We start from the raw sequence: 11,465 nt of genomic DNA, 5'->3' as shown, positions 1-11,465 counted from the left end.
GGGATTCAGGTATGGATAATTGGTCATGTGGACCCCACTGACCACTGCAGTATTGTAGTTCAGAGAGGACAAACCAGATAAGTGTCTGAGCCAATGCTACTTTAGCAAGGCTCATTGCTCCATGTCACTTACAACAGTAAATTCCTATTTAAAGCAATTGCGGCCTCTTACTGGGTTGTTTTATTTGGCCAGCCTTCCATCCTCCAACACACAAACACACAATTTTCTGAAGACTGCCTCTTATCCCCCAAATCACATCATAGTAGCCCTATGAGCCCAAACAGTGGTTTGGGACTCAGAACTTTGCCCCTTACCACAACTTTGGGCCACAATTTACTGGATCAAGAATGGGGACTTTGAACAAGCTGAGTTGAGCTATTTAGAGTCACATCTCCAGGAATTTGGCATTAGGCAAGAGATGAGCAGTTGGTTTCTATGTGTTGGACATGCACTAGGTAATGAAGGAGGCATTGGTGCCTAAGGTTTTTTGTTTTTTGCATAAGCAGGGGCCGGGAATTGAACCTGGGTCTCTGGCACGGCGGGTGAGAATTCTCCCACTGAGCCACCAAGGCCTGCCCTAAATATTATTGATATTTTCATGTTTTATGCTTTTGGATTTCAATGTCCTGTACTTTTCTTGTTTTTTTTTCCTATGTTTTTTTGATGTGTGGGAAAATAAAATAAGGCAGCCACTACAAGAGAACAGAGATACAAGATATAAAGAGAGGTCTGTCTGAGTTTTGATAGCTTTTCAATTCCTGATTCTTGTCCCTTTCCTAAATTCTGGCTTAATCTTTTCTTGGCTTCTTTAAATTGCTATTGCATCCTTATAATATCAATTTTCCCTCATTTCCTAAGCTTGCCTGAATGGATCTTCTTTCTTGTACCTTCAAGAACCCTAACTTGGAAAGTGGCTGAAAAATATTGTTTGTAAACCCAAGAAGTTGGGGGCATCTGACAGCTGAGAAATATGAATGTTCATGAACTTCCCTGTTGGATTGTGCCAATGCCTTTGTCAAGTCTCTAAAGAGTTTGGGGGCAATCACTACTAAAACATAAGTCCTAATCTGGAAGTATGGAGGCTGAAGAAGAATTAGATGCATTATACCCATTATTACTAATGATTCCAGTTTAGATTGTGGCAACTTGTTTACAGCTACTGCTCATCATGGGAAGACAACCTAAGCATAATAAACAGGCTGTGTACCACAAATGGCCAAAAGGGAGGGCTCAGTCCCTTTGGTAAACAAGACGCTGCACTGCTCCCCTCTATGCACAGCCAGCTCTTCTCCGTTTATCCGTTCAGCAAACCAGTGAAATTGTTATGAGTAGGTATCACATTTTGCAAATGGAGTGATTGAGGCCCATAGAAGCAGTGTTTGAGCTTTTCAGAGAAGAATGTCATGAGTAACCCTGAGCAGTCTGTGCTCATTCCCACTTCATTATAAATATAATGTATGCTCATTAGAAACAATTTGGAAAATAGAAAAGTAGAAAAAATTCACTCCTTATTCCAAGTGTTAGTATTTTGGTTTATTTCCTAAGAAATAATTTTTCCTGGGCTTTTTTATAGAGTTGGAGTCAGGCTGTGTGTACAATTTTGCAATTACTCTTATTGCTTACCCTTAGATCAAAAGTATTTCTTTAAGTAATTACTTACTCTTGGTGATCATTTTAAATAATTGCATAGCACACCATACTGTGAATGTACGCTCCATTTACTAATATATCGTTATCTGTTAAGGATATTTCTTCTTTTTCGCAACTAAATATCCCTAGCAGCATCTTCCAAATTAAAAGCACAATATGCCTCTGAATCACCTCCAAGCAGCTCTTTCCTCTGACTGCATACCCTTTTCATTCTCCTCTGCCAATCCAGGTCTGCTTTTTTTTAATCACTTTGACTTCATTATAGGCTGATAATTCTTAATGACTCCATCAATTCATTTTTTTTTAAGTTGACTGTACCCCTTAGGTCTCTTCTATAAAGCTGGTGTCATGTTATCTGGCATTTGACTACAGATGGCTTTGCTTGCTTATTTTACCATGCCCTCCGCGTCAAAGCATTTACTATATTGTGGAGCACATGCTAAAGGTACTAATTGCTTGTGGAAGGGAAAAAGGGGGAAAGCGAGAAGGGCATGAACTACCATTGCTTTTTTTTTTTTTTTTTTTTTAGCATGGGTAGGCACCGGGAATCGAACCCGGGTCCCCGGCATGGCAGGGGAGAACTCTACCTGCTGAGCCACCATGGCCCACCTTACCAATGCTTTTTAACCTCGGCTAAACCAATTTCTTATTTCCTGAATCACTAACACCAATTTTACTTCAAATTATGCTGTCAGTTTTTAGCATGTTTCTGTCTTAGCAAGATACCCTTATTTATTATGCCATAGTGAACTTTCATTGTTTGCTGCCTCACCAATATCTGTCTTTTAGGTATATTAGTGAGGCAAGGTACCTTGGAAGTTTATAAATTGATATCTTTATGATGGAACACAGAGTGAGCTTTTCAACAGATCCTATACCCAAGAGTAGGCAATTCAACACACATTTCTTGCCTTTTAGAGTCTGAGATGGTACATTAATTCTTGAAATAAGATTTTCCTTTGACTGTGTTCTCCTTTTGTTTGAGGCTTTATGTCTAGCTAAAATGTCGTTTTAAAAAGCCACCAGACAGTTGAAAAGATACCTTTGAAACCTTGTGAAATTGATCGGATTCTAAGGAGAAGCCCCTAGTTCCAACGAGCAGAAAAATGTAGAAATACAGGACGGTTCTTTCAATTAGAGGATAATTCAATGGACAGCTTTACTGTAGCGTTTGTGTTTTGAGTTTTATTTTTCTGTTCTAAAAGAAATATTAAAATTTAGAGTGGAAACAGAGAAGTGGAGCAGGGATGGAGAAAAGGACTAGCCTTTATGGTTCTTCTTTTCTTTTTTTTTTCATTAACGGAAAGAAAAAAAAAAAGAAATTAACACAACATTTAGAAATCATACCATTCTACATATGCACTCAGTAATTCTTAACATCATCACATAGATGCATGATCATCGCTTCTTAGTACATTTGCATAGGTTTAGAGGAACTAGCAATGACATGAATTAACTTTACCTTCTGAGCAAGCGTCCTGCCTTTGTGATTTCTCATTCAAACTTTATGGGCAACACACCCGAAGCCTGAGCAGCAGCTTGACCCAAGTTTACTATCAGGTATGCACAAACTTCACAAGGTAATCAAAACCACATTTACACATTGATGTAAAAATTATTGTAACTCATGGTAATTAGGCGTGGTAATGTCATTACCTTGTGAAGTTTGTGCACACCTGATAGCAATGTAAATAACTGTAATTAGAATTATTTTTATACAACCAACCACATTTTACATTTTTCCCTGTGTTAGTTCTCTAATATCCTAATCAGTATCAACACTGACAGCAGTGCCTGAATCCACGTACATTTTAAAAGTGTCATCTGCATATTCTTTCTCTGAGCAGCTCCCACTTGAGCTATGAAATAACACTTATGTAAATACTTCAACTTGCCTTGTATTTAGCATCTCAATAATTACATAAATTAAGAAAGAGGTAAAGGGAGCTGAAAGGGGATTTGGAAGGGTAAGAATGCTCGTGGTTAGCGCTCCTGGCCTTCCTGATCAGCCCCTATTGCAATCGGGAGTCCAGTGGCATCTAGAATCACACTTGCCTGCCTTGAATCCCAGCTCTGTGATGAATTAACTGGGCTGAGTACACTTACCTCTGCCCTTTGGTTGCCCCATCTGTAAAATTTGGATGAAAAGAACTTACTCTGTAGCATTGTTATAAGTAATAAAAGAGATTGTTTGGAAAAAGCATTGTTCCACATCAGAGGTTTCAGTAAGTATTAGCTCCATTGGGACATCTGAATTTTGATCATGTTTATTCAATTTAACATTTATTGAGCACCTAACATGTCTAAAGCACTATGCTACACACCAGAGATATAAAGATTTATTAAAGCACGGCAGCTTGCCTCAGACTGCTCATTGTATATGGGGAAAGCTTTGGGCCATTGTTGGCTTTAAATGATGATAAGAAGCTATGTGCTGTGTTTGAAAAATAACATGTGAAGAGGAGTTTAATGATCAAAGTGTATTTCACACAGTTCACTGCAAATGGCAAGGATCCATAAGACTATTTCAAAGATTTTTTTTTTTATTTTCACACTTTACTTATTACTGATGCTAGACATGTTTGACTATGAATTTTGGACATTATGAACCAATGTGTGACCCTGCTATCATCTTTCTCCTATGTGACTCTCTGTTCTCTGCTTGGACTGGTGCTAAAAGGAAATGGAATATTTTCTCTAGTGTTTCAACTGGGGCATTAAAAACAAGATGAATTTTCAACAATCTAGCCTTAAAACTGCTCTCGGTGATGGTAGACTTGTCCAACACAAAGAATCCTAACCTAAGAGGACACCACAGTCTGAGCAGTTGCATTGGGTCACTGATGGTCTGAGAAAAGGCCGTTCAGAAAAATCAGAGAGATTGACAAAATTGAGTGGTTAAAAAGGGAAAAGCAGCAACAGAAAATCAAGCATATTTTGGAATCAAAATCCCAAATATCAAAGGGCCCCAGAGAGGAGAGAGTTCCCCACCTCCCACTCTCCAACACTCTCTCTTCTCTTTCTACCAAATGTAAAGATAACCACATAGCAACCTCTGAGCCAATGTGTAATCTTTTTCACATCATCATTTGCCAGTGTAATTGTCTATTAATCAATAATGGTGATCTTGTTGGGGCCATTTAAGGAACGGATGATTCTACATTTTCATCAAGTCTCTGTTCTGCCTTCTGGAACAGGCTGACCTCGGTGTAAGTCTCAGATGTTTACCATTAGATCCCCGTTTCCCAGGTGCTAGCGTAGCTCTTGGCACACAGAAAGTGCCCAAAGGTGGGAGAAGCCAGGGGGACAGTTTTGTTCTCCTATCTGACAAGAATTCATCCAGATCAGATATGAGGTTGGGTTTAGGAGGGCATATGGAAATTGTTTTTCTGGATTCTAGTCACCAATGAGATTAAATTAACCCATTTTCTAGTAATTGACCTAGAAGATGTGTCCCTGCTTCCTCTTGCTGATTTCTTGCTGCTGCTAGGATGTTGGATGTACATATTAATGAGATGGTTGGCTTGAGGATTTCCAGAGAGCCTAGTCACTTGACATTTGACCCGGCATCTGTGTCCAAAATCTCAGTTTCTAATATGTAAGGCAGTCGCCCCAAGTTGTCAAAATTCAGGAAAAATCAACTCATTTTCAAACAGCATTTCCCTTGAGTCATTTAATTTGGTAGCATTTTTGTTAAGTTACATAGGAAACACCAGCCTTTAACATGTAATTTTGGTTACATATTGCAGTTGAAAGCAAAATAACCATCACCACAACAAAGAAAAATAAAGGACACAGACAAAACAAAGGAAATTCCCTCTTTCTCTTGTGGAGTGCAAAGTATGCAGACCATTTGAACATGTGGGAGATATGGTCTCAGAGTCCTTGCAGGTTGCTGAGAGTGAGGGCAAGTTGTTTAACCCTTCTCTGTATATTTTTGACATGCAAGATTTTAGCTATTATCAGTCAAAGAGGCAGAAGCTTCTCCTAAAAATTAAAGTCCTTTCCAACACCTGTCAGGTAATTTGCTGATGTCAAGATCATTTCAGATTCTTTAAGAAGTTCATGTCATTTGACCCAGGATTTAGACTTCCATGATTGTGTCCTAAGATTACGTTTTTAGCAGAGATATAATTAAGGAATTGTATGTAAGAAACATTATTAATAATTAATGAAACTTTAAATTATTTTAAATACCCAGAAAGTGATGGTTGAATTTTAAATAAACCAGGGGAGAGCTAGTGAGTGGAATATTATTCAGTTATTAATGTCATGTTTTTCAAAGAGTATTTTAGAACACAGACAATTGCTCATAATAGAACACCAAATAAAAGAACCATTAACACAATTTTAAAACTCCTTTCCCTTTTTCCCTTCCTCCTCGCCTTACTTTTTTTTATCTTTCTCTCTCAGAAACAAAGAAAGACGTTTATAGTATTTCCTTCCCATGATTTTAAATTTTTATTGTTTTTTAAATTTTCTAATATGGATGTACAAAGTTTATGATCAGAAAAAATAATTTTAAAGAGTCTTTTTAAAGTTTGTCTGTTTTTCCTGACAGGAAACACTAAGTCTGTGGATCAGAAAATAGATCATTTACTCAAGAAAATCCTAGAATCACCAGTTCTCCATGGGATGCTGAAAGGACCAGATATACCTGCATATGAAAGGATTGCAGCACAAAAGAGGAACCCTGGATATGTGAGACTCGAGTTTTTTAGGACAGCTGGCTCATCTGCCCCACCTCCCTGAACCTTGAAAACATTATGCTAAGTAAAAGAAGCCAGACACAAAAGGCTGCATAGTGTATGATCCCATTTATAGGAAATGTTCAGAATAGGCAAATCCCAGAGACAAAAAGTAGAATAGTGGTTGCCAGGGGTCCTGGGGAGGGGGGAATTGGGAATGACTGCTAATTGATATGGTGGGTTTTTTTGGGGGGGTGATGAAAATGTGCTGAAATTAGTTAGTGTTGATGATTGCATGACTTTGGGAATTCACTAAAAATCACAATATATTATACTTGAAAAGCGTAAATTTTATGGTATATAAATTATATCTCAATTTTTAAAAAGTCCGTACCCATCTTTTCTCTTCCAGGCATCTGGGAGAGGAAGATTTCTCCTTTCCGTCTCAGTGTCACCAGTGTCACCAGAGGATGAAGAAGGAGCATAAGCAGCAGAAACATATTTCGGCTTCTGTCATTTGAACTAGGAAAGAACAAGTAGGCACTTAGGATGAACCCCAATGGGGGTGTCTGCAACCCCCATCCTACAAAATGCAGCTCAGAACAAACACCAGCCCTGATGTGTAAAGTGGTCTCGCCCTCCAGCAGTCACTTAGTGTGAGGTTTGCTTAAGTTACGGGAAAGTTCTCAGTAAACTGTGAATCGCCTGGTAATCTTGTTAAATTTTAGATTCTGATTGAGTAGGTTTGAGGCGGGGCCTGAGGCTCTGCCTTTCTCATGCACTCCGGAATGGATGATACTGACCTCATTGGATAGCAATGCTCTCGATGATTTGTAAGCAGGCGCTCTATTTATCAGGGAAGGCTCCACTAGGAGAGAAGTTTGGACCATTTTTTAGAAGGAAGAAGAATGTAAATTGTTTACCGGGGCAGGCAGTACTGTTCCAGGTGAAGGAACAAGATGGTTGATAGGTGGAAACGCATAACACAGGTACAAGTCAACGACAAGCAGACGAGCTCAGAAAGAGGTAGAGACATACAGGTTAAAAAATTAAATAGCTCATCAAGGGCCTTCAGCGGTCACCTTGTGGCATCTGGATGTGTTGCACTGAGCCAGCAATTCCAAGACTGCATTCAATGGAGCCCAGTCTGTTTGTGAGCTGTTGAGAGGTTTTGAGAAATGAGGAAGGGAAATTCTGGGGTTAGGTGCATTTGTTTCTTTAACTTCGCTCAAAAAAAATACATACTTTTCTCTTCCAACAACAAGGCACATGTTTCTTGCTCTTTTAAAGATGGTTTCACACCATCAAGATACATGATTTTTTAGAGATGCCAGATGACATCTCTTTTTCCTCTCCCTTTGAAGTGGTGATTTAATCCTGCCCACACATTTTATTGAAATGGGACATTTCTAGAAATATTGATGACTATGCCTTATCCCTGGACATTTTACTTGAGCAGGCCTGGGATTGGACCTGGGAAGCAGTGTTTTTTAAAAAGCTCCCCAAGTGATTCAGGGGCTCACTCTGATTCTTATCTGACTGCATTTACCTGGCATGGGAGACAGACCAGGGTTCACATTGAGCTGCTGCGGCTTAACTATTTATTTATTTTTTTTACATGGGCAGGCACCAGGAATCGAACCCGGGTCCTCTGGCATGGCAGGCAAGCATTCTTGCCTGCTGAGCCACCGTGGCCCACCCTGCGGCTTAACTATTGACAAGAGGCTGACCAAAGAGACAAAGGGCAGGGACTGTTTCATAAATTCCACATCAATTATTACCTATTCCTGACAGTTTATTACAAAGTGTTTGAAATTATATAGCAATGGTCAATAATTGTCTAGATGAGCCCAAATTAGGCCCACTGCTCATAAAGTTTCTTAGCCCAACAAATGCCTACTTGAAACTTTTTAAGACAAACATTGGTATGGATAGGAAATATCCAAGAAATAAACAGGTCTAAAATCTTGGAGAGGTAGAGGATTCCTCTTTAAAGAACAACAATAGATATTTCAATCCATGTGGAGAACAACTGAGCTTTAATAGTTATGAGCAGTTCGGCAAGAATCAGAGAAGCCACAAAATCAGAGCAGAGTGTCTTCAGTTGAGACTTAATTTTATTCATGTATTTTCTTTTTAAAATTTATTTTTGTCCTTTTTTCTACTTTATTGAATTATTATTTACCTATGATAAAATAGATCCACTTTAAAGGTCCAATAAATCTACCAAATGTATACGCCTGTGTAACCGTCATCCCAGGATGTTTCCATAACAAAAGTCCCTCTGTGATCCTTTGTGACCAATTCCTTCCAACCCATGCCCTAGGTAACCCCCCTAATTTCTATTTTTATTTCTATTACTATAGATCAGAATATCATTTTAATGAAATACACAGGATGCACACTCACATATCTGACTTCTTCATTCAGCACAAAGGTTGAGATTCACCCACGTTATCACGTGAATCAATAGTTCGTATATTTTTTAAAAATTGTTGAATAGCATAATGGATATTCCATAATCTATTTATCCATTCACCTGCTGATTAACACTCGAGTTATTTCTAGTTTAGAGCCATTGTGAATAAAGCTGTATGAACATTTATGTACAAATCTTTGTGTGAAGGTATGCTTTAATTTATTTTAGGTAAAAACTTAGAAGTAGAATTGTTGGGTTACTTGGTATATTTGTTTTCTAGGCCTGCTCTAGCAAATTACCACAAACTAGTGGCTTAAAAAAACAGAAATCTATTCTCTCACAGTTCCAAAGACTCTGAAGAAGAAAACTTCCCCGCCTCTTCTTAGCTTCTGGTAGCTTCTAGCAACTCTTGGCTTTCCATGACTTGTAGCTGCATCACGCCAGTCTCTGCTTCCTTTGTCTCAAGGCCTTTTTGTGCATCTCCTCTGTGTCTCTTTATCCAAATCTTCCCCTCCTTTCTCTTATAAAGCATCAGTCCTTGAATTTAGGACCCATCGTAATCCAGTATGACCTTCTCTTAACTTGATTAACTCTGCAAAGACCTTATTTCCAAATGTCACAGTCACAGGTACCAGGCATTAGGATTTAAACCTACTTTTGGGAGGTGGGGGGAGGATATAGTTCAACCCATTACATCAGTAGAAGTATGTTTAACTTTGTAATAAATTGTCAAATTGCTTTCCAAAGTAGATGGGACACTCTTAATCCCACCAATATTGTATGAGCATTCCAGTTGCTAAGCTACCCTCGTCAACACTTGCATTGCCCATCTTTCTTATTTTAGTCATTTTGGTGGATACGTAGTATTTTATCATTGTGATGCTAATTTCCATTTCGAGGATGACTAGACACTTTGAACAGCATTGGCCCCTACCTCAAACTATGCATAAAAATTAACTTGAAATGGATTATAGATGAAATATAAAAAAGCAAAACTATAAAACTTTTAGAAGAACAATTGGAAAAAAATTGTTGTGGCCTTGAGTGTAGGCACTTAACCAAGAAAGAAAGAAATTGATAAATTTATCAAAATTTAAATATTCTGCTCTTCAAAAGACAGCATGGATTAAATTAAAAGGCAAGCCACAGATATTGTGAGACAATATTTTCAATAAACACATTTGATAAAAGACGTGTGCCCAGAATATATAAACAACTTTTATGATTCAAAAAGAAGAAAGTTCACTTACTTTGAAAAGAAAAAGACAAGCTTGAACAAACTTTAAGTTTATTTTCATCATATATAATTTTATACAAGTTGCGTAAATGTGATCATGCATATTTTTTTAAAGCGCAATCTTTATTTTTCCTCATTTTGCTTGGTTTGCACATCCTTCTCCTTGCCCCACTTGCATCAGTACCTGCACTAATGCTCTGGTTACCCATGATAAGAACCTAGAAGTATTTCTCTGCTAATCATGTAAAGACACCCACTCCCCAAAGACGAGGTTTTTAACATTTTTAACTGAAAAAATATATATATAATATATTTAATATTTAATATTTAAATCTTTGCATCTTGCTTTTTTACATTTCTTCTTTTTCTAACTGAATACCATTTCTATTTACTGTAAATTATTCATCCATTCCTTTTTTTCCGGCATGAGCAGGATCTGGAAGTCAAACCCAGGTCTCTGGCATGGCAGGTGAGGATCGGATTCTGCCACTGAGCCACCGTTGCACTCACTGCCCATTCATTTCTTTAAAATATTTTTAATAAATATCCTTACTTTTTTGGTATTTGTATTTTTAGGAATCCTGCCAGATTGCTTTTTTTTAACGATCATTTATTTATTTATTTGACTTTTTGATTATATAATATAACATATATACGAAGCAAAGAAAGAAAAAAAGCAATAGTTTTCAAAGCACTCTTCAAGAAGTAGTTACAGGACAGATCCCAGAGTTTGTCCTGGGCTACCATACCATCAGCTCAGATTTTTCCTTCTAGCTGTTCCAGAATACTGGAAGCTAGAAAGAATATTTTTTTTATCATCACAATCGACTTTTTTCTTATTTTTTGCGAAATATAACATATAGACAAAAAAAGCAATGAATTTCAAAGCACAGCACAACAATTAGTTATAGAAAAGATTTCAGAGTTTAGTATGGATTACAATTCCACAATTTTAGGCTTTTACTTCTAGCTGCACTATGATATTGGAGACCAAAAGAAATATCAATATAATGATTCAGCAATCATACTCTATTGTTAAACCCTACCTTCTCTGTATAACCCCACCGTCACCTTTGATCTTTCTGTCCCACTCTTTATGGGTGTTTGAGCTATGCCCGTTCTAACTTTTTCATGTTGGAAAGATCTGTCACTAATTGGGGTAAGGAGGTGGGACTACCTGATGTGCTGGAGAGGCTAGGTCCTCTAGGTTTCAGGACTCACCTGGTCCAGGGACCCATCTGGAGGTTGTAGGTTTCTGGAAAGTTACCCTAGTACATGGAACCTTTGTAGAATCTCATGTATTGCCCTAGGTGTTCTTTAGGATTGGCTGGAATGGTCCTGGTTGGGGTTGGCAGGTTATGATAGGTAGCAAGGTCTACCTGAGGCTTGCATAAGCACAACCTCCAGGGTAGCCTCTTGACTCTATTTGATCTCTCTCAGCCACTGATACCTTACACTTCCTTTCTCCCTT

This window comes from Tamandua tetradactyla, chromosome 4 (genome assembly GCF_023851605.1).
Source record: "Tamandua tetradactyla isolate mTamTet1 chromosome 4, mTamTet1.pri, whole genome shotgun sequence".
Classification (NCBI taxonomy): Eukaryota; Metazoa; Chordata; class Mammalia; order Pilosa; family Myrmecophagidae; genus Tamandua; species Tamandua tetradactyla.
The sequence above is the reverse complement of the archived record's forward strand: the minus strand, read 5'-3'. Positions refer to the sequence as shown.